Consider the following 25,559-nt stretch of genomic DNA (forward strand, 5'->3'; position numbering starts at 1 on the left):
GTCTATGATGCATGTCTATCTCCCCAGTTCAGATGAGAAAGAAATTCAGGAAGGAGCTTGGAAGATAAGGCAGTGGATCATTAGGGAGCAAGGAGACTAAGGAAACAAAAAAAAAAAGACTAAGGGTTCAAATGGATACTAATCCCCTACGAAACTGATGAAACCTAAATAAATCAAGGGAATGGGTAGATTGGGAGAAACCATTTTTATTGCTCACAGCTTGCTGGAATTTCGCCAGGTAGGCCCGGCCCCATCCGTCTGCTCCAGCTGCCCTCTCTCGCTCTGTAGTGTTGCAGAGGCTCTACTTCCTGCCCACCCTTTCTGGGAGGAATGCCATTGGTGGGTCCTTGGTGACTAGCAGACGCCAGACCAATTATGTAGCAGGAAAGGTGGGGAAGGAGAGAATAGCTGTTTCCCTCCACTCCTTGCCCCAGGTCACAGGGAGGCTCTGCAGTGGTAAATGCCTATTTATATGTAAATTAACTAAGGGTAAGCGGGAGATTGTGGAAATTCTGCAATTTACCCTACACAGGGCATGTGAGGCGGAGCTCCACTGGGTCTCCTCTAGTGGGACTCAAACAGGAAACATGGCATTAGGAGAGAAAGACACAGGAAACGCCCCTCTCTTCCTCCTTCCCTCGTGGACCAGTCAATGGAAATTTCTGTCAAAAGACAAAAAGGAATTACAAAGCTATTCCGCTTCCAATGCTTGGTCTTTCCTGCTTCCTTTGGGAGCACTGCTCTGTGTCTGGATGTCAGTTCATTGCAAGGCCATGGGAGAACTTGGAGCCACTCACATGGCATTGTCGTTCTGGCTCCAATAAATGCTATTTTTGAAACAATGGACCTCAGTTTTATCACCAATTAAAAGGGATTATGATACATTTCTTAGTCTAGGTTACTGGGAGGGATAAATTAAACACTTATGCTGAGTCTGGTTTTCATAGATGACAGATTCTGTTCGTTATTATAGCTTAAGCCATCACCAAGCATTACAATTAATGATAAGCAGAGGCTCAATCAGCCTTCCTTGGGTAAAAGAGGAAACAAAAGAAAAATTAATATGTAAAATACATAAATATACCAATTTGGATTTAGAGACACAACCTAAGGATGAGATTGCTGGGTAAAGACAGCACCCTTGAATAAGACAAAATGCCAGGAGCATCTGTACTGGGAGGATGGAAAGTCCACCACAAGGTCAGATGTGCAGGTCTGCTTGGGCTGCCATGACAACACCACCAATTGTGGCTCCTACAACAGAGTCTACTTCTCGTGGCCCTGGGGGCTGGTTGCTGGTGAGGGCTCTCTGCCGGCTTGCAGACAGCACTGTCTCACTGTCCTCACAGGGTGCAGAGAGAGAGCTCTCTGGTGTCTTTTCTTATGAGGACACCAATTCCATCAGATTTGTCCAAATCTTTGGACCCAAATGACTCATCTAGCCTCTACTACCTCCCAAAGGCCTCATCTCCAGACACAGGTGCACTGGCTAGGGCTTCCACACGTGAATGAGGGTGTAATTCAGCCCAGAGCGCCCAAGCCAGGCAAAGTGTACCAGGTAAAACAGTTCTGTGAACACCATCCCATCCTCAAAAAGCAGGGTTCCCAGGAATGTTTGAGGCCAGGCTGAGCCACAGGAGGAACATAGGTAAAAAGGAAGACATCAGATTTGGGAAGGCTTGTCTAGTTAAAAAGTAATACACTCGATTTTTAAAAAAGGATTCAAAATTCCAACTTGAAAGGAGGCAAGATTTATAATGCTGTTGCTTTTACTCTGTCCAAAGACACCAACTGGGCGGAAGGACTCCCCTACGCAGGGCAAAACCCAGCCCAGACTCACCACAGGGGCCTCCCTGGCTCCTCCTGGGGGGATGTCTGGGGGAGGCCAGAGCCAGCCCACCTTTCTCTGAATCTCTCATTTTCAGAAAATCTATTGTTTGGGATATAATCATCAAACACTAATGGAAAAAAAAAATTAGTTTCTAGTTTAAGGGAAAAGAAAAGGACATCTGAATTAATTTTGACTGTGAGACAGTGACCTCATGGACAACACAGGAAACATGGAACAAAGTCTTGCAGATACTTCACATCAGAGACTGAGGGCTGAGGACAGATATTTTTAACATTTTTTAAACTATTACTTAAACCAGAAGGGCTCTTTGAGGACCAGGCTTTTTTTCTACCCATATTTCTGATTTGTACTGATTTATTTCCTTCTTAGAAGAAAACAGGCTGGAAAGTAAAAAAGATTGGGCTTTCGAATCAGATAAGCCCAAGTCAGGTCTTGATTTCTCATGAAGGCCAGCTGGGGTGGTGTTAGGAAAAGTAACTCAAATTGTGTTATTTTTGAGTCCTGAGTTTTGGTTGCCAGATAAAATACAGGACTCCCAGGTAGACTTAGATTCCAAATAATGGTGTAGTATAAGTGTGTCCCCAGCACAGCATGGGGCATTCTTGTATTAAAATGATCTGTTATTTCTCTGAAATTCAAGTTTAACTTGGCACTGTGTATTTCTATTTGCACATCTGGCCCGAGGCCTTCCTTTCCAACATCTGGACACAAACCTTGAGCAGCATGGTTGTACAGGATTGGTGGCAACAGAGACAATGCACTTAGCGTGGAGTCTAGCACTTAGGAAATACTCCAAACAGTAACTATTATTATTTTTTTGTTTTGATATCATCAAGAATGAGGATCATGTGTTATATATATATATGGATTTTCCCTTTGCTTTGCGGCCTTTATTTGGATGCAATTCTGTTGAAATATGAAGCGAGATCAGTGACAATTCTAATAAGCAAACTTACTGAAAAGCACTTAAGTATTAATAAATAAAAATATATATTACATATACTTACTACATACTGCATGTTTTTGCCCTACTCTATCGACACACCTCAATGGTTCATTAGGATCGTTAAGGCATCCTCCACTCTGGCCTTGTTATGAAAATGTGCACGTGTGCATGTGTGTGCCATTGATCATTCATGTAAGGAAATGCAGGGTTGAAAGTGTAGACAGATGACGCCCGGGTATGTGCTTCCTCCAGCATATGACCAGAGGCTGTGCTCAGAAATGTTTTCCTCAGAGAGCCCTTATTTCATGATGTCATTTCAACAGAATAAAGCTTGAACAGCTCAAAAGCACTTAATTTAGGACAGAAAGCCCCGTTGATGACGTCTCCTGACCTGGGCTCCTGGGATGCAGAGGGGATGGCTTGGGGAGGGGTTTGTTTCTGTTTGTGATCCTCAGGCAAGTCAGACACCTGGGAGCAGACGGTTGTGCTAAGGGCTGCCTTCCAGAAGCCCAGGAATCCCAAAAGAGCATCACAAGCTGAGTTTTCCTCTGTATGTGCTGCTTAAGTTCTCCAAACAGCGAGAGACAAAAAGGATGGGAAAGAAGAGGGGACATCAGGTGGCATCATAAATCATGTACACCAACATACGTCATGGTGCCGGCCCACAACCCAGTGGATCTTGCATCCTCATGGTTGGCAGGTCACTATTTGCTGTAAAAAAGGAAGACAGACAGGTGCACATTAAGATCCAGTTCTTGAAATTCACATCATTTGAACTCTTGGTCTGTGAATGTTATGGACTAACAGCACAGTCATCTACCCATGGGAACTGACCAGGTGGGGTGGTCTGAGCCAGGGCGCTGGCTCTCCCTACTCCCAGACCTGGGCTCTTTCCTCTACCTGGGTTCTCCCCACACATCCCACCTGCCCCGAGACCCCCACAGGAGGGAGCCCTGAGTGCGCATGAATGAAAGCTGCTTGGGTACGTCAGCCAGGGGGCAGGGCTCCCAAGGTGTGATGGCATCGGCTTCTGTGCACCCCTACGGCAACTTTTCTCTTTCTCAAAATTGCAAGAGATGAGGTGTTGTGCTGGCCTCTAACTGTCAGCATATAACTATTGTTCGAAATATTCTTTCTAGAAAATTGATTATACTGATTATTATGAAGTTCACAGACAGTTGGCTCATAATATGAGGGCCGTGTGTAACATCATATGACAATGACCAGTATGTGTGATTTTGACAGGAGGATTTTTCAAGACATTCTATGTGATGGAAGCTGTCAGCGGGTGACATGCTAAAGCTGTTAGGCTTCCTGGATGGTGGGGGCACTTGACCCCAAAGCAGGGGCCCTTGTCCTGCCTGTACCTGGTCACCATGGGAAAGTTCCCCAGCAGGCCACCCAATTGCTCCAAGTGTTTCTAAAAGCAGAAAAAATTAATTCTACCTACTTTTTCAGATTTTGATGAGAATGAAATAATGAGCAGAAAAACATTTCATCTAAAATGCTATTTGTAAGTCATGTGAATATCATATCAATAACATGACTGAGAATTTGGTGGGAGACAGAGTTTGTGAAGGTATCATGTCTTGCATTTATTAAATGGCCCATTTGAAAACAAAGGTTGCAAAATGACAGCCCTGAAGTCCCCTTGGGCTATGGCATGAATGTTTTCCTGGATGCCACCAGCTTTTCATGAGACAATGTAAAGTGTCCCTCCACACGCACAGACACAGATTCAGAGCTCACACTTGTGAGTCTCCTGCATGCTGCCATCTGTCTGCATTCATGCACAGACATCAATATCCAGAGGCACAGATTAACCCCCTTCATGTTTTCCTTCCTGTTCAGAAGTCTACAAATTGGACTCTTCGTGATCTCTTTTTTGGTATGAAACTTCATGTTCAAAATATTTCATTTTCTCTTCTCCAGTAAATGTACCTGATTACAGTTTAAAACCTAACATTAAATTCATTTATCAATGGTTTAATTTCCCTTTATTTTTTACCAATCATGAGTCTGAAGGTGTGTGGGGCATAGGGATGGGACCTCCATGTGCCTTTCTGTGGTCAGTCTTTACAGGCCTGCTGGGCACATTGGGCAGCTTGACCTTTACATGCCAGGCATTTGCAAAAGGCGCAGGAGGGAGATGGGAGGAAAGGAAATCAGATCTTGTAGTCTGTGCCCCAAAGGGTGAGACTGATGGACTGTCAAGACTGCATGGCGCCTCCCTCAGGACACACATGTGACACTCAGTGTGCCTGCAGGTCCTATCAACTATGACGTTCGGTGACCATCTACACCCCCTACCATGACAATTAGCCCCACATTTAACTAGGGTCCTGGCCCTTCTGCTGGGATCCAAATGCACAAATCCAAGTGCCTAATGGAAATATACCCAAGATGCATGAATCTCCATCAAGGGCAGCATTCCAGAACTGAATGCATCCTTTCGCTCTTCTGCATTTCCAACCTGCCTATCACCAGCTCACCAAAACACGAGACCATTAAGTGGGCAGGAATCTGGGAGACAGAACCTTCACCATAAGGAAAACTTTTCCACTCAGGGGCCTCCACACACAGTCCCTGGGAGCCATACCTCCCCTGCATGGCATGGCGCTGGTCCCAGGGAGGCAAGGGTCCCATGATGGACAGCAGTGCAGGGACATGAGGAGCCTACTGCCCTCTTACTATTGGACACCAAACTGTTCTCTGTCATGGGGCAGATGGGTGTGTGGATTTTCCCCAAGGTGTCCCTCTTACAGACAACACCATGTGATATCAGTTCTGCTGTGAGCAAGACTCACCAGAGGGTATGTCCTTCAGCAGAAGTGCCCAGTTGGGGGACCTCCTAGGCCTTCCTAAATGCTGCCTTAAGGTATACCAGTTTATGGGATCTCAGGCAAGCAGAATATCTGCCCACATCTGTGGCATTTGGTATTTCCACATCCCTGTATTTCTCCCAATCTGATTTCTGTGGAGAGGTTTCTCAGTGCTGGTGGAGTTCTATGTCCCTAGTCACTAGTGAAACAGGATCTTTTAGGTGTTTGTGAGTCACTCAGAATTCCTCTCATGTGAACTTCTTGTTCATATTTTGAGAATTTTTCTATGAGATGGCTTGTTTTCCAATTAATTTCCATGAGTTATTTTAATATTCTGGATACTGATCAGCATATTATACATGTTGTAAACATCTTTTCCCAAACTGCTACATGCTACTTATTTTCTAACTTTTCTTACAGCGTGTTTTTTAAAAAGAGGCCTTCACGTTTGATCTTGTCTAATTTTTCTCTTTGTCTATGAGTGTTTTACATTTCTTTTCTTAATTTTTTTATTAAATTATTATTGATATACACTCTTATGAAGGTTTCACATGAAAAAACAATGTGGTTACTACATTTACCCATATTATCAAGTCCCCACCCATATACCCCAGTGCAGTCAATGTCCATCAGTGTAGTAAGGTGCCACAGATTCAATATTTGTCTTCTCTGTGCTACACTGTTTTCCCCATGACCCCTCACACCATGTGTACTAAACATAATACCCCTCAATCCCCATCTCCCTCCCTCCTGACCAGCCCTCCCATGCCCCTCCCCTTTGGTAACTGCTAGTCCCTTCTTGGAGTCTGTAAGTCTGCTGCTGTTTTGTTCCTTTAGTTTTGTTTCAGTTATACCCAATAAATGAGGGAAATCATTTGGCACTTGTCTTTCTCTGCCTGGCTTATTTCACTGAGCATAATATCCTCCAGCTCCAACCATGTTGTTGCAAATGGTAGGATTTGTTTCTTTCTTAGGGCTGAATAGTATTCCATTGTGCATATGTACCACCTGTTCTTTATTCATCTACAGATGGATACTTAGTTGCTTCCATATCTTGGCTATTGTAAAAAGTGCTGCGATAAACACAGGGGTGTATATGTCTTTTTGAATCTGAGAATTTATATTATTTGGGTAAATTCCAAGGAGTGGGATTCCCAGGTCAAGTGGTATTTCTATCACTAGTTTTTTGAGCAACCTCCATATTGAACGAACTTACATTACCACCAGCATTGTAGGAGGGTTTCCCTTTCTCCACATCCTCACCAGCATTTGTTCTTAGTCTTTTCGATGCTGGCCATCCTTACTGGTGTGAGGTGATATCTCATTGTGGTTTTAATTTCCATTTCACTGATGATTAGTGATGTGGAGCATCTTTTCATGTGTCCATTGGTCATCTGAATTTCTTCTTTGGATAATTGTCTCTTCATATTCTCTGCCCATTATTTAATCAGGTTATTTAGGTTATTTGCTTTTTGGACATTGAGGCATATGAGCTCTTTATATATCTGGAATGTTAACACCTTGTCAGATATGTCATTTACAAATATATTCTCCCATACTGTAGGATGCCTTTTTGTTCTGTTGATGGTGTCCTTTGCCATACAGAAAGTTTTTTGTTTGATGTCGTCCCATGTGTTCATTTTTGCTTTTGTTTCCCTTGCTCGAAGAGGTGCTTTCAGGATATTTTTGCCTATGTTGTCTTCTAAGAGTTTTATGGTTTCATGACTTATATTCAGGTCTTTGATCTATTTCAAGTTTACTTTTATGTATGGGGTTAAACAAAAATCCAATTTCATTCTCTTGCACATAGCTGTCCATTTTTGCCAACATCAGTTGTTGAAGAGGCTGTCATTTTCCCATTGTATAACTATGGCTCCTTTTATCGTATATTAATGGACCATATATGTTTGGGTTTATATTTGGGCTCTATAGTCTGTTCCATTGGTCTATGGGTCTGTTCTTGTGCCAGTACCAAATTGTCTTGATTACTGTGGCTTTGTAGAAGAGTTTGAAGTTGGGAAGTGAGATCCCTCCAGCTTTATTCTTCCTTCTCAGGATTGCTTTGGCTATTTGGGGTCTTTTGGTGTTGCATATGAATTTTAAAACTGTTTGCTCTAGTTCATTGAAGAATGCTGTTGGAATTTTGATAGGAATTACACTGAATCTGTAGATTGCTTTTGGCAGGATGGCCATTTTGACAATATTAATTCTTCCTATCCATGAGCATGGGATGTGTTTCCATTTATTGGTACATTCTTCAATTTCTCTAACGAGTTTCTTGCAGTTTTCAGAGTATAGATCTTTTACCTCCTTGGTTAGGTTCATTATTAGGTATTTTATTCTTTTTGATGCAACTGTGAATGGAATTGTTTTCCTGATTTCTCTCTCTGCTAGTTCATTGTTAGTATATAGGAATGCAGCAGATTTCTGTGGTATTAATTTTGTATTCTGCAACTATGCTGAATTCAGATATTAGATCTAGTAGTTCTGGAGTGGATTCTTTAGGGTTTTGTAGGTAAAATATCATGTCATCTACATGTTTAATTTCTTCCTTGCCAATCTGGATGCCTTTTATTTCTTTGTGTTTTCTGATTGCCGTGGCTAGGACCTCCAGAACTATACTGAATAAAAGCAGGGAGAGTGGTCAACATTGCCTTGTTCCTGATCTTAAAGGAAAAGCTTTCAGCTTCTCGCTGTTAAGTATGATGTTGGCTGTGGGTTTGTCATACATGGCCTTTATTATGTTGAGGTACTTGCCTTTATACCCTTTTTTTGAGAGTTTTTATCATGAATGGATCTTGAATTTTGTCAGATGCTTTTTCAGCATCTATGGAGATGATCATGTGGTTTTTGTCCTTCTTTTTGTTGATGTAGTGTATGATGTGAATGGATTTTCGAATGTTGTACATTCCTTGCATCCCTGGAATAAATTCTACTTGACATTGATGGATGATCTTTTTGATGTATTTTTGAATTTGGTTTGCTAATATTTTGTTGAGTATTTTTGCATCTATGTTTATCAGAGTTATTGGTCTGTAATTTTCTTTTTTTGTGGGGTCTTTGCCTGGTTTTGGTATTAGAGTGATGCTGGCCTCATACAATGAGTTTGGAAGTATTCCCTCCTCTTCTACTCTTTGGAAAACTTTGAGGAGGATGGGTATTAGGTCTTCACTAAATGTTTGATAAAATTCAGTGGTGAAACCTTCTGGTCCAGGCGTTTTGTTGTTAGGTAGTTTCTTGATTACCAATTCAATTTCTTTGCTGGTAATTGCTCTGTTCAGATTTTCTGTTTCTTCCTGGGTCAGCCTTGGAAGGTTGTATTTTTCTAGAAAGTTGTCCATTTCTTCTATGTTTTCCAGCTTGTTAGCATATAGGTTTTCACAGTATTCTCTAATAATTCTTTGTATTTCTGTGGTGTCTGTAGTGATTTTTCCTTTCTCATTTCTGTTTCTGTTTATGTGTATAGACTCTCTTTTTTCTTGATAAGTCTGGCTGGGGGCTTATCTATTTTGTTTATTTTTTCAAAGAACCAGCTCTTGCTTTCATTGATTCTTTCTACTGTGTTATTCTTCTTGATTTTATTTATTTCTGCTCCAATCATTACTATGTCCACCCTTCTACTGACTTTGGGACTCATTTGTTCTTCTTTTTCTAGTTTCATTAATTGTGAGTTTAGACTGCTTATATGGGAATGCTTTTCTTTCCTGAGGTAGGCCTGTATTGCAATATACTTTCCTTTCAGAATGGCCTTGGCTGTGCCCTACAGATTTTGCAGTGTCAAATTATTGTTGTCATTTGTCTACATATATTGCTTGATCTCTGTTTTTATTTGCTCATTGATCCATTGGTTATTTAGGAGCATGTTGTGAAGCCTCCATGTGTGTGGGGGATTTTTCATTTTCTTTGCATAATATATTTCTAATTTCATTCCTTTGTGGTCAGAGAAGCTGGTTGATACAATTTCAGTCTTTTTGAATTTACTGAGGCTCTTTTTGTGGCCTAGTAAATGATCTATTCTTGAAAATGTTCCATGTGCACTAGAAAATAATGTGTATTCTGCTTCTTTTGGGTGTAGAGTTCTGTAGATGTCTGTAGGGTCCATCTGTTCTAATGTGTTGTTCAGTGCCTCTGTCTCCTTACTTATTTTCTGTCTGGTTGATCTGTCCTTCAGAGTGAGTGTAGTGTTAAAGTCTGCTAAAATGAGTGCATTGCATTCTATTTCCCCTTTTAATTCTGTTAGTATTTGTTTCTCATATGTAGGTACTCCTGTGTTGGGTGCATAGATATTTATAATGGTTATATCTTCTTGTTGGATTGACTCCTTAATCATTATGTAATGTCTTTCTTTGTCTCTTGTGACTTTCTTTGTTTTGAAGTCTATTTTCTCTGATACAAGTACTGCAACTCCTGCTCTTTTCTCCCTATTAGTTGCATGAAATATCTTTTTCCATCCTTTCACTTTTAATCTGCGTATATCTTTGGGTTTAAAGTGAGTCTCTTGTAGACAGCACATAGATAGGTCTTGGTTTTTTGTCCATTCAGTAACTCTATGTCTTTTGATTGATGCTTTCAGACTATTTACATTTAGGGTGATTATCAATAGGTATGTACTTATTGACATTGCAGGCTTTAGATTCATGGTTACCAAAGGTTCAAGGTTAACTTCCTTACTCTCTAAGAGTCTAAGTTAACTCACTTAGTATGCTATTACAAACACAATCTAAAGGATCTTTTTTTCTCCTCCTTTTCCTTCCTCCTCCATTCTTTGTCTATTAGGTATCATAATTTGTACTCTTTGTCTATCCCTTGATTGACTTTGAGGATAATTGATTTAATTTTGCATTTGCTTAGTAATTAACTGTTCTACTTCCTTTACTGTGGTTTTATTACCTCTGGTGACAGCTATTAAACCTTAGGAACACTTCCATCTATAGCAATCCCTCCAAACTACACTGTAGAGACAGCTTGTGGAAGGTAAATTCTCTCAGCTTTTGCTTATCTGGAAATTGTTTAATCCCTTCTTCAAATTTAAATGATAATCTTGCCAGATAAAGTGTTCTTGACTCCAGGCCCTTCTGCTTCATTGCATTAAATACATCATGCCACTCCCTTCTGGCCTGTAAAGTTTCTTCTGAGAAGTCTGATGATAGCCTGATGGGCTTTCCTTTGTATGTGATCTTATTTCTCTCTAGCTCCTTTTAATAGTCAGTCTTTATCCTTGATCTTTGCCATTTTAATTACTATGTGTCTTGGTGTTGTCTTCCTTGGGTCCCTTGTGTTGGGAGAGCTGTTGATCTCCATGGCCTAAGAGACTATCTCCTTCCCAGATTGGGAAAGTTTTCAGCAATTTCCTCCTCAAAGACATTTTCTATCCCTTTCTCTCTCTTCTTCTACTTCTGGTACCCCTATAATGCAAATATTGTTTCATTTGGATTGGATACACAGTTCTCTCAATGTTCTTTCTTTCTTAGAGATCCTTTTTTCTCTCTGTGCCTCAGCTTCTTTGTATTCCTCTTCTCTAGTTTTTATTTCATTTATCGTTCCTACAGCATATCTAATCTGCTTTTATCCTACACCATATTTAATCTGCCAGAACCAGTGGGACCGGCACACAGGCATAAGCCTCTATGCTTTGCGTTTGTAGCTGCTGTAGGTGGGGCTTCTGTCTGGCTGACCTAATGCCAGGGTAGCTTTCACCAGTTTGTGAGCCAAGTGTGTCTGGCCAGGAGGAAGGTGCTGCAGGCTGCGTATCATGGAAGGGGGTCTTGGAGCTGCGTAGCTAGCCAGTGGGCTGGAGCACCTGAAGATCATGAAAGCTCCCAACCTGCTGGAAGAGTGCACCTGGACAATTTTGTCTACCTGTCCTTTCTCCTGAGCTGTAAGCTATATGCAAACCTTGCCCCTTTAGCAGCCCTCTCATTGTTAGGAAGTCTCTCAGACTGCCTGCCTTTCTTTTGTCCCAGAAGAGCTGGATATGGTTCCCTGCTTTCCACAAGCAGCTAGAATCTCAGTCTGTCCAGGTATTCTGCCTGTATTAGCTTTCTAACCCTGCTAATCAAGAGAGCACCATGAAATGCAGGGTTGTGCTCCCAGAAGAGATTTCCAGAGCTAGGTGTTTAGCAGTCCCAGGCCTCCACTCCCTCCTCACTCCATTTCTCTTCCTCCTGCCAGTAAGCTGGGGTGGGGGAGGGGCTTGGGTCCTGCTGGACCACAGCTTTGGTACGTTACCCTGTTCCATGAAGTTTATTCTTTTCTCCAGGTGTATGTAGTGTGGCACAGCCCTCTTTCCTGTTGCTCTTTCAGGATTAGTTTTATTAATTACATTTCATATTATATGCTGTTTTAGGAGGAAGCCTCTGTCTCACCTCTCATGCCACCATCTTTAATCCAGTCCTACAGTTTTTTACATTTTTTAATGAGTTTTTTATATTTAGTCTAATATATCCTTTCCTTTAAAGGAGATCATGCAGCATATATTTCTATATGGTACTGTGAAAAATTTTAGTGTTTTATATATATATATATATAGAGAGAGAGAGAGAGAGAGAGAGAGAGACATTTATTTACAGATTTATTATATATATTTACCTATATACACAAAATCTTTCATTTCATTCACTGTTTCATCAGTACATCTGCCCCTCTCTAAGTTAATCTTATTATAGCTTCAAAATAATCTTGATCTATCAGGTTAAGTATACCTTCATTCTTCATCTTTTCCATAAACTTCTCATCACTTCTTGGAGTTTTCCTGTGCTAAGTGTGTTCTAGAATATACATTCACCAATTCCTATTGTTTGCTGTAAGTGTTTTGGACCATAGACTGAATTGGCCAACAGTAACTGCTTTGTGACTTCCGCTTTTCCTATTGTTGAATGTGGACTATCTCCCTATTAACTAAGATATTCCTTAATAGCTTCAGTAACATTTTATAAGTATTCCCTGTAGTGCTTTTGTGCTTAGTTACCTCAATTCTGGTTTTTATGAGTTTTTTATATTTAGTCTAATATATCCATTATAAATGGTGCCTTTCTGGCTGATACATTTTCTTACATTGATCCTATATCAAGCAACATGATGAACTTTCTTTCAAATTTTAAGGGTTTCTAAGTTAATATACCTATCTGAGCATTTGTTTAGTTTCTTCTACACCTTAGATTTATACTAAATGCAAACTGCAAAAATATATATAAAGTCATGATGCTTGGCATATAAGTATATGTGATGAGTATTAATTCATTTCTCTTCATTGTTTTTTCCAGGTGATGAAGATAGTAACAAATCAATCGCTTTTTTAATAATAACTCTTATTTACACATTCTCTTCTTGCCTGGAATTCACTTGTTATGAAAGCAGATTGTCTCTTTTATCTCCTGAGGCATCCCAAGGCCTTGAAAAGGGTCTGACACAGAGCAGGCATTCAATTAATAAAGGTGGAATAAAGGAATTAATGGACTAAAACATGTATTAATAGAGAAGGTCTTTTCTCCCCAAGCAGTGACCAACAGAATATGCTGTTTTGACTGATTTATTTTAATCCAGTATCCTTAGGCCCTATTAGGTTTTGCCAAGCTGACTTGAGACATATTTTCTCAGTCATAAATCTAGGCCACCACTGGCCTTTTCTTGTGAAGATCTTTCTATCCACACTACTGTCTCTGTAGGGACCTCCTGTGGCCCCAGTGTGCCTGGCCTGTGACTGTTCCTTGCTGCTATGTGTTTACACACAAGCTTCCCCAACTAGGCCATCAGCCCTCAAGGTGTGTCTTCCACATTTCTCCAGGATCTCTGGGCCCTCCAAGCCTATAATGATTTCTAACTATCACACCTGACGCTGATCTCCTGATATCTGTTGACATGTAACCCCATGAGCAAAGGCTTCCTATGTTCTGCTCTACGCTGATCTTTTCACAGTGTGTCTGTCTACTCAGGATTAAGCTTCTGGTGACTCCCGCCATTCTTGGCCCTGACACCTGCCTTTGAGGTCTCAAGCACACGTGCTGTGTTTATTGTCTTTAATACCTGTTCAGCTACTACAGACCCTGGCAAATTATAGATGATCTAGAAGTATTAAATTCAGTGCCTCTCTAAGATAACAGATTTTAAAAGAACTTCAGAAGCAGTTCTAAGAATGGAGTGCAGAGATTGGTCCTTTCAGGAGGTGTTTTGGAAGATACTGGACAGAGCACATGACAGATGAAGCAAATTGACATGGCCACTCTGCAGAAAACCAGTTGAGGCCTAAGTGCACATCTGGGGGCAATTTGACACATAAGAAAAAGCCAGGAATTCAGCATCTATTTTCTTTTCCATGGGTTTTATATGTATTATGAATGTACACATTTTTGTAGGAGAAAAAAAAGTTAAGACCTCTAAACAATATTAAGCTGGGAAATGACTTTTGATAGGTATAGAGAGTTTACACACCTCCACTCCATGCTGTGCTAAGGGTCATGTTACATACACATGACTTACTTTTAATGGTTGGAACCAGCTAGCACCATAGTACAGTCAAAAAAACACATTTATTTGTCTCTAAACTGTCATTGGTATGCAGATTTGAAATTATTTTCTAACTCATCTCAAGCAAAATATTTTCTTTTATTTTTAGATACTATTAAAGATAAAAACTTTATTTTAATTGTTGACAGTAGTCATGAGCCAGTTTTCCAACTAATAAGTATACAAGTGAATGAGACAAAACCCATTTGCACAATCAAAATATTTTACAGAAAACATCTGAACAGTAACAAAATAAAGTCCATTTATGTTAAAAGTATCTTTTACAATTTTTTAGCACAAATGAGGAAATATTTAACAACCGAATCTTAAATTTACCAAAGCATTTTGCAAGAAATTTGATTATATACAGGTTTGGGTTTTTTTCTACATCTGTAACAACAAAATAAATGTGGATGAACCTCAGGAGCCTTAGGCAACATCCATTGTTTAACGAGAAAATCCATGTGCACCAGAGTCCCGTGGGTCACCCATGTGTAAACCATAACAGCCGGCTATATTTGGAAGCTGAAATGCTTCCATGTGCCCCAATGTTGGGGGACTTCCTCTGGAAATGGAAAATGAGACATGGCACCTTTCCTATTCAAATAGTTCCAGGTGGTTGACAGCAAAATTTTAAAGTTGAGTCATTTAACATGTATAATTTAAAAACTGACAGGAAAGACAGAATGTCAGGGCAGCTTTACTTTTTTCTTCCTACAGAATCTTTATGGTGTTCAGGTTTGTATCTCAACCCCATGTGGCCTTTTTGCTCAGGGAAAGCATAAGCACTTTCTCAGACCACAGCATCTAAGTATAAGCAATCTAAGTATAAGTCACCCATGTCCCCCATCAGAGGGCTTGAAAAACCAATTGCATGCAGATTATTTTCCATGGCTTCCAGAAAAATCCTTCTTGGTTCCCTTCCTTCCTTCCTCCTCCTTCCTCCCCCTGGGTAACATGCTGCCATGCAGAGATGTGAGTGAATGAATATGCAAAAAGACAATCTCCAGACCCTATGTAATAACAAACCTCTGACCCAGGACCTGCAGCAGCAGCCAGGAAGTCAACCTGTTACTGGTAAGTCAGACTTGTCAGAAGTCTCTGCCACTAATGATGATCCAGGAAGCTAAACAGTGGAGACTGTAAATGATTCCAAAGGACCAGGACTTGATGGATAACTGAAAGCTTCCTAATTTTTGTCCTGACTTCCAATTTAGAGCCAACCTGAGAAAAACAAAGCTGCATCTCCACCTAATCACATGGGATGCGCATATCTAGCTGGCTGCCAGACTCCAGGCCCACAGCCCCCTTCGGGTCACCTGAGCCTCCTATGTTTCCTGTTGTAACTCCAAGGGGAAAACATGTTCCCAGCCCAAGGCAAATAAACCTTTGAAGTCAAAATCAGTCAAAGGGAGAAATAAAGTGGGAGAAACCCACTTATTACTTACATGCAGTTGTCTATTCCAGCTTGCCCATGTCTCTCGTGACCCAGTGCGAAGGCTCCACAAAACCTCTCCAGTTCAGGTGCGCATTCACTCTCAACCTCCCCTGTAATCACCTATGGATATGGAGATGCACTAAGGCCAGGTGAGAGATTTTGGAAGTATTGCAGTTTTACCCGCAGTCCATCCCTCCAGAAAACTTGCCTCACCATCTACTTGCTCCCCATCTTCCGCAACGGTCCTTGTGCAAGAAAACTGGAGCACAGTAACCAGACTAATAACATACAATAACAATAGCAATAAAATCATGATAATCCTCAAGCCAGAGGATTCGGCTAGGTTAAAACTCCTATTAAAATTAAGTCCATAGCTTTCTCATTCCACAGGAGGTCAGTACCTGAACCAGTAGGGAGCTAAGTGCACTCATCACATGGCAGCTGCAGCCAGGGGGCAAGTTCAGGACAAAGGGACTGTAGAAAAAAATAACCTTAAGGGTGATAAGATACATGCTTTAATCTTGTCCATCAGGTAGGATGCATGCAAAACAGTGGTCCTGTGATAGGACAGTGGTAGGAATGAGATCTCATCCTGGTGTAGTATACCAGAACTTCACCCACTTCCTTGTGGGAATTACAGATGGGTCAATGTATAGGGCTCTGGAAGATATATGCACTGTCCATAAAGATAAAACTTAGATATTCTTACATCCTGGCTGTTTTGGGTACACTATCGTGATCTTTGGGAGCCATTCTGCTGTTATTACAGGAACACGCAGGAGGCTAGCTTCCAGGCCTTTTCCCCAAGATGTTAGAAGAACTAGCCATCACTGATCCATATGTCGAAATGTTCAGGGCCACATCCACTCATCAGAGTCTCCAGGGTTTAATGCAGTTCAGTAGCTGTGTCCACATTAGTCATGACATACCAATATCCTTCTGATAGGAGCAGACACTCAGTATAGTCTATCTGCCCCTTTACTATTGTCCCATGTTGCTGTGGACTCAGTGTAAGTCCCTCTTAGAGCACGCAAGGCATTCCTTCTAGGCTCTGCTGACTTCTTCAAAAGTCAATGGCAAAACCCACTGATGGGCTACAGCCCACATTGTCCTTTGCCCCACATGCAGCAAAAGCTGACATAACCACTGGACTTCATCAAGGGCAGGATTTCTTCTAGCTAAAGCATCTGAGCCAATATGTCCATTTCATCATTCCCTGGGGATGCCAAAAGCAAATGGCCAGTCCCATGATATATGGTGACTGTCTAAGTCTGACCAGAGGCCCATAGGTCTTGCCACAACTCATGCCCCCAAAGGGGCTAGTGACCAAACATATAATTGGCATGGTATCATGTCAGTAACCACAGGATCAAGCTCTGATAGATGGCCCAGTTGTGAGTGCAGACAGCTATAGGGGAGGGCTCTTGGGTGATCATGAGCCATACTGCTCATAACTCAGCCCATTGGCTGCTCTTCCCCTCTCCATCCTCCATCCATATTGTCTCAGTCTTAGGATGGAAAGCCACAGTCCTCCGTTTCAGGGGCTGCCCACAACTAGAGCCATCTGTGTACCAAGCATCTTCAAATATAGGAGCTTTTCCCTCCTGATAAGGACTCTCAGCTACCAATGGCTCAAAAGCAAGTTCTTTCTGCTTTCCACTGGTATATGTCACTGGTCCCTGTAAGCACTGGAGTTCTCCACTTAAGGGATTAGTGGAGAGGGTGCTACACTGCTGTAAATATGTGCCCCATTTAGCCAGTGTAGGCATCTGTGCCATGCCACTCTGGTGTTTGGGTCCAGTCTTGCACCCACCCCATGATGGGATAGGTGGTTATTACCTTGGTCAGCACTGTTCCCGTGATGGACTCTGTAGCCAGCAAGGTATGGTATATAGCAGCCAGTTGCTTCTCTATCAAGGTGTACTGGACCTCTGCTCCTTTCCATAGTTGTGACCAGAACCCCATAGGATGGTGGGCCCGTTCACACAGCTGCCAAAGGCCCCATCCATGATCATCAGCAGTTACATGAACATCCAGCTCACAGGACTCAAATGAGTCCATTACACCCAATACCTCTACAACCTTGACTGCTCGCTAAGCAGCAGTAAAGGCAGCTGCACATGCCTCATCCCAGTCCCACCTGATGCACTTTCATATTAACGAGTATAAGGGCTTCAGAATTTGTGCCAGTGTGGAATAAACACTCTCCAGTAGTCCAAAAGATCCAAAAACTCTTGTAATACCGCCACAGTGGTAGGAGTAAGGAAAACCTGGACCTTGTCTATCACTGCTTCTGGAATAACTTTAGTTTTACCCAACCAGACAACCCACAGGAACTTTAATGATAAACCAGATCCCTGAACCTTGGTGCTGTTCACAGCCCATTCTTTCTCCTGTAGATGTTGCAGCAGGCTAGGAACTGCCCCTTCTGAATTTGCAAGAGAATCAGACGTGAGCATAATATCATCAACATAGTGATACAGCTGCACCATATGTGGTTTCTTCCATGTGGCCAAGTCCTGGGCTACAAGTCCGTGACAAATGGTGTAATTGTGGAGGTATCCCTGTGGAAGGACAGTGAATGTCCACTGCCGGCCTTCCCAGGTGAAGGCAAACTGGTCCTGACTTCCTGTGCTATGTCAATAGAGAGGAAAGCATTAGCAAGGTCCACAACATAATGATACTCCCCTAGTTCATGGCTGAGGGTGTCCATAAGGGCTGCTATAGAGGGGACAGCAGCATGAGAAGGGGGTATGACTTTATTAAGTTCCCTGTATTCCATGGTCATATGCTTGGACCATCTGGCTTCTTCACTGGCAACACTGGGTATTTAAAAGGACCAAGAGTGGGCTTTTTGATGCCTACCTTCTCCAACTCCTGTAGAGTTACTCCAGATTCCTTGTGTCTACCAGGCAATTTATACTCCTTAGTATCTGTCACCCTGAGATATAGGCAGAACTACAGGCAGGTGCTTAGCATGTCCCCTCAGAACTGCCTTTACCACATGTAACCTCATTCTGAATTCACCTGCAGTGGTTTGTAACCACAGGCTTTGCAGGATATCCACCCCCAAAATATATTCAGGGATGGGAGAAATGTACACAGTATAGTCCTTTGAGGGTAAACGGCCTATCCCCACTGGGATCTGGGCTTTTTTCACTCTAAATGCCTTACTCCCAAAGCCATCTATCACAGCAGGGGTACCAGGAAAATGCTCAGGGTTGCCATAAATCAGAGAACAGACAGCTCCTGTGTCCACCTGAACCAGGATACTTTGTACATTCATGGGGAATCAATGAATTCCTAATTCTACATGTGGCCTCCAGTCCCCACCATGTCCACTGAGGTTGTGGCCTTGTCTCCTCCCCAATAAAACTCCAATGCCTAATCATCCTCCTGTGGGTACAAGGGTCCAGACAGAGCTTGAGTACTGTCCCCCAGGAAGTCTTGCAGGGACACAGGCTGGACATGGGACTTTGCCTCTGCCTTCCATGTCTTAGGCCTCAGTGGCTTGAACTGCTGCTGTGGCTTTAATTGGTGCCACAGTTCTAACAAAATCTTATTGGGCTGCCTGTCATGTTTTTCTTTCACTACTCCCTCCTTTATCAAATCAACCCACATATGGGTTGCCCTGTGTAGGCGGTAAGCATAGTCACTAGGGACCCAAAGAGAGATGGGAGAGCTGTATGGAGCCCCAGATTTCTCATTCTTACAGCGAACAACTCCTCATCATGGCCCTGGGGGTCCGTATTATAGATGATATTTTTCATGCCCAACTCCAATAACACCTGCTGGAGCTCTGCATACATTTTCCAGCTAGTGCGTAAGTATGGTAAATCACCTTGATTAGGCCAAGCTGCCCTGATGGCTGCTGTCAGCCAATCCAGATGGGCCCAATTCCCTGAGGTGGGAGGGAATTGCAACCACTGCCAGAGGAAAGTGTGTCATCAGGGAAGCCAGTCTACCCATTTCTGAATCTGACATAACAATACTTTTCACCCCCATATCCCAGAGATGCAAAAGCCATGTAATCAGAGATTCTGAAGGTTTCTGCTGAAATCAGACGCTCATGTTCACCAGCTCATACTGGGTGTAGGGGCGGGGCATGGAGTGCTACACAACCTGGGGAGGGGGTGGCTCCTTCCTCTGAGGAGCCCACAGTTTTTGTATTTTTATTTTCTTAATTACAACCAGCTGGGCCTTTAACACAGGGAGGGCTGGTGGCTCAGGCAGTGGCCTTGGCAACAGTTCAGCCCTTGGACCCCATCCCCTTTATCTTCCCCTGATATCTCTTCTACCATCTCTAGTGCTGAAAGCACTGCTATTTCCTCCCCTCCCCTATGACCTCCTGCAACATAGATTCTCCTGCTGCCTCCTCCCTAGATGCTAACATATCTTCCAGGATCATGACCTGTCTTTTCAATAATTATCTGTATTTCTTAAAGGCATCCCATAAGTCATTGCCCAGCTCCTCCAAGCCACACCGAACTGTGTCTCTCTTCTTGATAACTCTTTCCAATATCTTGAGAAACAAAAATCCCACAATCACAGCCACCACATGGCCACTCAAGGCCTCTAAGCAGTCTTCTCTCTCATGGAGGGCTAATTCCATAGTTTCCAGTGTCTTCAACCTTCCCCACTTCTGAGGAAGGCCCTGCCCCTCTAGGAGGTGCTTTACCCTAGACTAGTTCTCCATCATGGGCTCCCCAAGTGGAAGCCCCATGGATAGGGGGCTCCTAGTTAGAGCTACACCCTCCACTGCTACAGCTACTGGGGCCTCCCCACCATCCACAGGGGGTGCTCCATAGTATAAGTTTTGGAAGTGCTTCCTCTCTTCATATTTTCCATAAGAGATTACAGAATATGGGTGTCATCTCTTCCATTAAGCACTTGGTAGAATTCATCAGTGAAAACATATAGATTACTGGTTTTTAAAGATTATTATTTATTGATTTAATTTATTTAATAGATATTGCCCTATTCAATGATCGGTTTGCTTTTTTGAATTTTAGTATATGTGCCTTCTAAGGAATTTCTCTGCTTCATCAAAATTATCAAATTTATAGTCACAAAGCTGTTCAAAATGTCCCTTTGTTATACTTTTGGTGTCTACAGAATCATTTGTGATGACCCTCTTTCATTTCTGCTATTGGCAATTTGTGCCTTCCCTGATGTTTTCTTGATTATCTTGGCTACATATTTACCAATTTATTGATGTTTTCAATGAACTGTGATTTTGCTGATATTCTCAATTGATTTCTTGCTTTCAACTCTATTAATTTCTGTTCTATATTTCATTATTTCTCTTCCTCTACTTGCTTGAAGGTTGAAGTTGCTGTTCTTTCTCTAGTTTCTTAAAATGGAAGCTTAGATTATTGATCATAAACATGTACTTTCTAATATATACATTTAAAGCCATCAATTTCCATCTAAGCATTGCTTTTACTGAATTCTATAATTTATATTAACTATTCTCTCTTTTCAAGAAACTAGAGTAAATAATCCTAAAATTTGTATGGAACCACAAAAGACCCCAAGTAGCCAAAACAATCCTGAGAAAGAGGAGCAAAGCTGGGGGTATTATGTTCCCTAACTTTAAGCTATACTACAAATCTATAGTAATCACAACAATATGGCACTGCCACAAAAACAGACCCACAGATCAGTGGAACAGAATAGAGAGCCCAGATATAAACCCATGCATATATGGTCAATTAATATATAATAAAGGAGCCAGGAATATACAATGGGGAAAAGACAACCTCTTTAATAACTGGTATTGGTAAAACTGGACAGTTACATGCAAGAGAATGAAACTGGATTATTGTCTAATTTCATACATAAAAGTAAACTCAAAATGAATCAAAGACATGAAACCATAAAACTCTTAGAAGAAAACATGGGCAAAATTCTCTTGAACATAAGCATGAACAATTTTTTCCTGGACATATCTCCCGGGGCAAGGGAAACAAAATAAAAAATGAATAAATGGGACTGCATCAAAGTAAAAAGGTTTTATACAACAAAAGACACCATCAGCAGAACAAAAAGGCCACCTGCACTATGGGATAACATATCTGTAAATGATTTATCTGATAAAGGTTTAACATCCAAAATATATAAAGAACTCATATGCCTTAACAACAAAAAAACAAATAACCCAATTAAAAATTGGGTGGAGGACCTAAACAGACATTTTTTCCAAAGAAGAAATACAGATGGCCAACAGGCACATGAAAAGATGCTCCACATCACTAATCATCAGGGAAATGCAAATCAAAATCACAAAGAGATATTCTCTCACACCAGTTAGAATGGCCACTATCCAAAATACAGGAAATAACAAGTGCTGGCTAGGATGGGAGAAAGGGAGCAATCTTATACTGTTGATGGGAATGTAAATCAGTGCAACCGCTGTAGAAAGCAGTAGGGAGGTTCCTCAGAAAAATAAAAATAGCAATACCACATGACCTAGTCATTCCACTTCTAGGAATTTACCTGAAGAAAACAAAATCCCTGATTCAGAAAGATATATGCACCCTTATGTATATCACCACATTTTTTACAATAGCCAAGATATGGAAGCACCCAGAGTGTCCATCAACAGATGAATGTATAAAGAAGATGTGGTACATATTCACAATGGGATATAACTCGGCCATTAAAAAAAAAGAAATCCTAAGCCACAGGGCATAAATCCGCAAAGAAGTAAAAAGCTAACCTTTTCAAACAATATTGCTTCTCTCTCACTTACCAACTTTACATTTCCCTGTATGGCCCTGGAAGATGACTGGTTAGCCAGAGACGGGTAAGATTCCTCAAGGGAGGAACAACCTAAGACAGGCACAGTTGCAGGGGGGCCATCAGGAGAGAAATTGGGGACCAACAGAGGGGAGGCTTAGAACCTCACCCCCCCTGTTTTGAGAGAAATCTTCTGCATCCATGTTGCCCTTGTCTAGCTTGGGTTAATACTTAGTCTATAGGCACACACCTGATCATTTACATTTGCCCTCTTACAGCACTAAATTATGTTTTCTACCTTTATCTTGCATCTACCTACCACTTCAGCATTTTATTAAAATAATAATAATAATAATAATAATAATAATAATAATAATAAGGGAGAAATGTGGGATTCACATATAAATCAAGTATAAAAATCAAACAAATAATCATATCTGACTTGATTGTTTACAGTTCATGATGCGTGATCAAAACTGAAAGTTTCTGTGATATGACTGCTCTTGCACTGTTCACCATGTAAGAACTTATTCACTATTTAAGAACTTGTTCACCATGTAAGAACTTGTTCATTATGCTTCAGAAGATTGGAGACTGTTGAGAATTAGACTTGGGGTTGATTAATGATTGTGCCTTGAGTCCCCTATACAGAATTTTATTGTTGTTAACAACCATTTGATTAATAAATGTGAGAGATGCCCTCTCAAAAAAAAAAAAGAAATCCTGCCATTTGCAACATGGATGGACCTAAAAGGTACTATGCCAAGTGAAATGAGCCAGGTGGAGAAACACAAATACCATATGATTTCACTTGTCAGTGGAATATACAAACAGAACAAAATGTAATGAACAAAATAGCAGTAGATTCATAGACAATGAGAAGTGACTGGTGGATACCATGGGGGAGGGGTTGAGGTGAGTAGGTGAGGAAAGTGAGGAGGAGAAAGGGGCACAAAAATTCTCAATATTAATGTTAAGTTGGTCACAGGGATAGTAACACAGTATGGAAAATACAGTCAATGATTCTGTGACATCTTCCTATGTTGACAGTAACTGCACTAGTGGGGGTGAGGATTTAATAATATGGGTAACTGTTAAACCACTGTGTTGTATACTTGAAATCAAATATAAGATTGTATATAAATGATACTTGAATAGAAAAAATTGTATTTTCACTTTGACTCAGGTAAAAAAAGTTTGTTTCTCTTGAGAATTTTTCAATGATCCATATGTTAATTAGAAGTTTGCTGTTTAATTTGCAAATATTGGTATATTTTCCAGTTATCTTTATAGTAATGGATTTTCTAGTTTCATCCCACTGTGGTCTGATAATGTACTTTGTTTCATTTCTAAATTTTAAATGTGTCGAGGTGTGTCTTACAGCTCAGAATGTGGTCTCTCAAGGTGAATGTGCTAACTGAGCTTAAAAAGAATGTGTACTGTACTGTCATGTGATGGAGTAGTCCATGAATGTCAATCAGGTCAATTTGATTAATGGTGCTATTCACATTGACTCTATTCTTATATAAATGCTCAGCCTGCTTATGTATCAAACACTGCAATGCTATGAGTTCTTGTGTCACATGTTCTGACGCTCTGTGCGTAAGGATTGTGTGCTTCTTGGAGAATGTATCCCTTTATCTGTACAATGCCCTCCTTAATTCTGATTTCCCATGGTCTGGAGAGACGGGGACATGTTCTATAATCTTATGATGAATCTCAGTCTTCAGTGTACCCATGTCCCTGGGCTGAGACCATCATTACTGTTTCTCACTCTTATTTCTGTTTTACACAGTAACTCCTTTCGGGTTCCTGGACCTGATTCCAGTGTGTGTGCATGTGTGTGGGAGGAGGTCTTCCCACACACAAAACCAAGCAATTCTTGAACACCAGCATGGTGTCTAAGAACTCAGCTCAGTTCTGATGCTAACTGCCCAAAGACAGCACCAGGTTCCCCAGGGTTAAGGGCTCAGTCCTACAAGACTTCCCTCCACCTCCAACTCCAAATGCCAGTCATAAACCCCAGGTTACCTGTGCTTCTGATGGGCACAGACTGGAGGTTTCCATGACCTCCCCCTGAGGTTCAATTAATTTGCTAGAGCGGCTCACGGAACTCAGGAAAACACTTAGGTTTCCCAGTTTAATAAAGGATACTGTAAAGGACACAAGGTAACAGCCAGATGAAGGGATACACAGGGCAAGGCCCCAAATAAAGGAGCTCAATCGTCCTGGAGCCTGGGGCCTGGCTCGGGGGCTCGTGCCAGAGTTCTGTCTCTCTCTCTCTCTCTCTCTCTCTCTTCTCATGGAGTTTTGTGAGGGCTTCACTGCACAGCCATGATTGACTAAATCATTGGCCATTGGCTGATTCAGCCTCCAGCCCCCGCCCTTGGGTGGGGGTCCACAAGTCTCTCATTAACAGGACAAACACCTGTTTTACCTTTAAGGCTTTGCAGTGTTTTCAGGAACTGTGGATGAAGACCAGATATCCCTGGGAGATATATATTTGGTCATCTGAATGACTAAATATTATTTCTTACAACTCATTATATCACAGCTCCCCTCAGGAGTTTCTCACTCTTACAATAATTAATATTCAGACTCGAACAATTTGTCACAACTACCACTTATGTGTCAGTCTTTGTGTCCAGTAGTGTCCAGGGGAGCAGATTTCAGGTGTGGCTTTCTGTAGTCACCTGTCCCTCCAGATTTCAGGGTGCTGTGCCCCTGTGGTCTGGACTCTGGCTGGTCCTTGACATGTAGCTTGCTCAGCTTTCTCTTGTGTAAGGCTGAAAGTGACAGCCTCTAAGCTCTTTGCATGACAGAGCTGAAACCCCGCTAATAATTCTAACACATGGCTTCCCACGCATCATTTCAGGACTTGGTGCTTATAACAGTGAGTTTCATATAACACTTTGTTTTTACATTTTACCTCCATTTACTGCTTAGTGATTGCTGTCTTCACATTGGAGAGACTGTGAGTTCTACTAGATTAGATGTTAAATAAAATAAATAAACAATAAATAATAAAATCTACTTTCTTAATAGCTTTCTTTGCTATATAAATAATTTCTTTGTAAGATCTAATTCTACCATGAAAATAAAATCTAAAGTTTGCTTGCATTTAAGTGGAATTGTCATTTCATTTGTAGGTATTCTCAGCATTAAAGCCACATTTCAACTGCTCTTCATCCTATAACTACTTTAAAACTACTTTATTATTTTTTCATAGCCAACATAACAACATAACAAAAAAACATG

The 25,559-nt window shown here is 41.3% G+C and overlaps 1 long non-coding RNA gene across 1 annotated transcript in view; it reads right to left on the reverse strand.

The window, feature by feature from the left end:
- Positions 1-267: 267 nt before the first annotated feature.
- Positions 268-25,559, reverse strand: part of LOC140850104 (uncharacterized) — a 39,292-nt gene continuing 14,000 nt past the window's right edge. The window contains exons 3-5 of the long non-coding RNA XR_012132858.1: positions 15,571-15,680; positions 3,447-3,509; positions 268-662 (exon numbers count right to left, since the gene is read on the reverse strand). This is a non-coding gene — a long non-coding RNA (uncharacterized lncRNA). The remainder of the gene's footprint in view (positions 663-3,446; positions 3,510-15,570; positions 15,681-25,559) is intronic.

This window comes from Manis javanica, chromosome 6 (genome assembly GCF_040802235.1).
Source record: "Manis javanica isolate MJ-LG chromosome 6, MJ_LKY, whole genome shotgun sequence".
Lineage (NCBI taxonomy): Eukaryota > Metazoa > Chordata > Mammalia > Pholidota > Manidae > Manis > Manis javanica.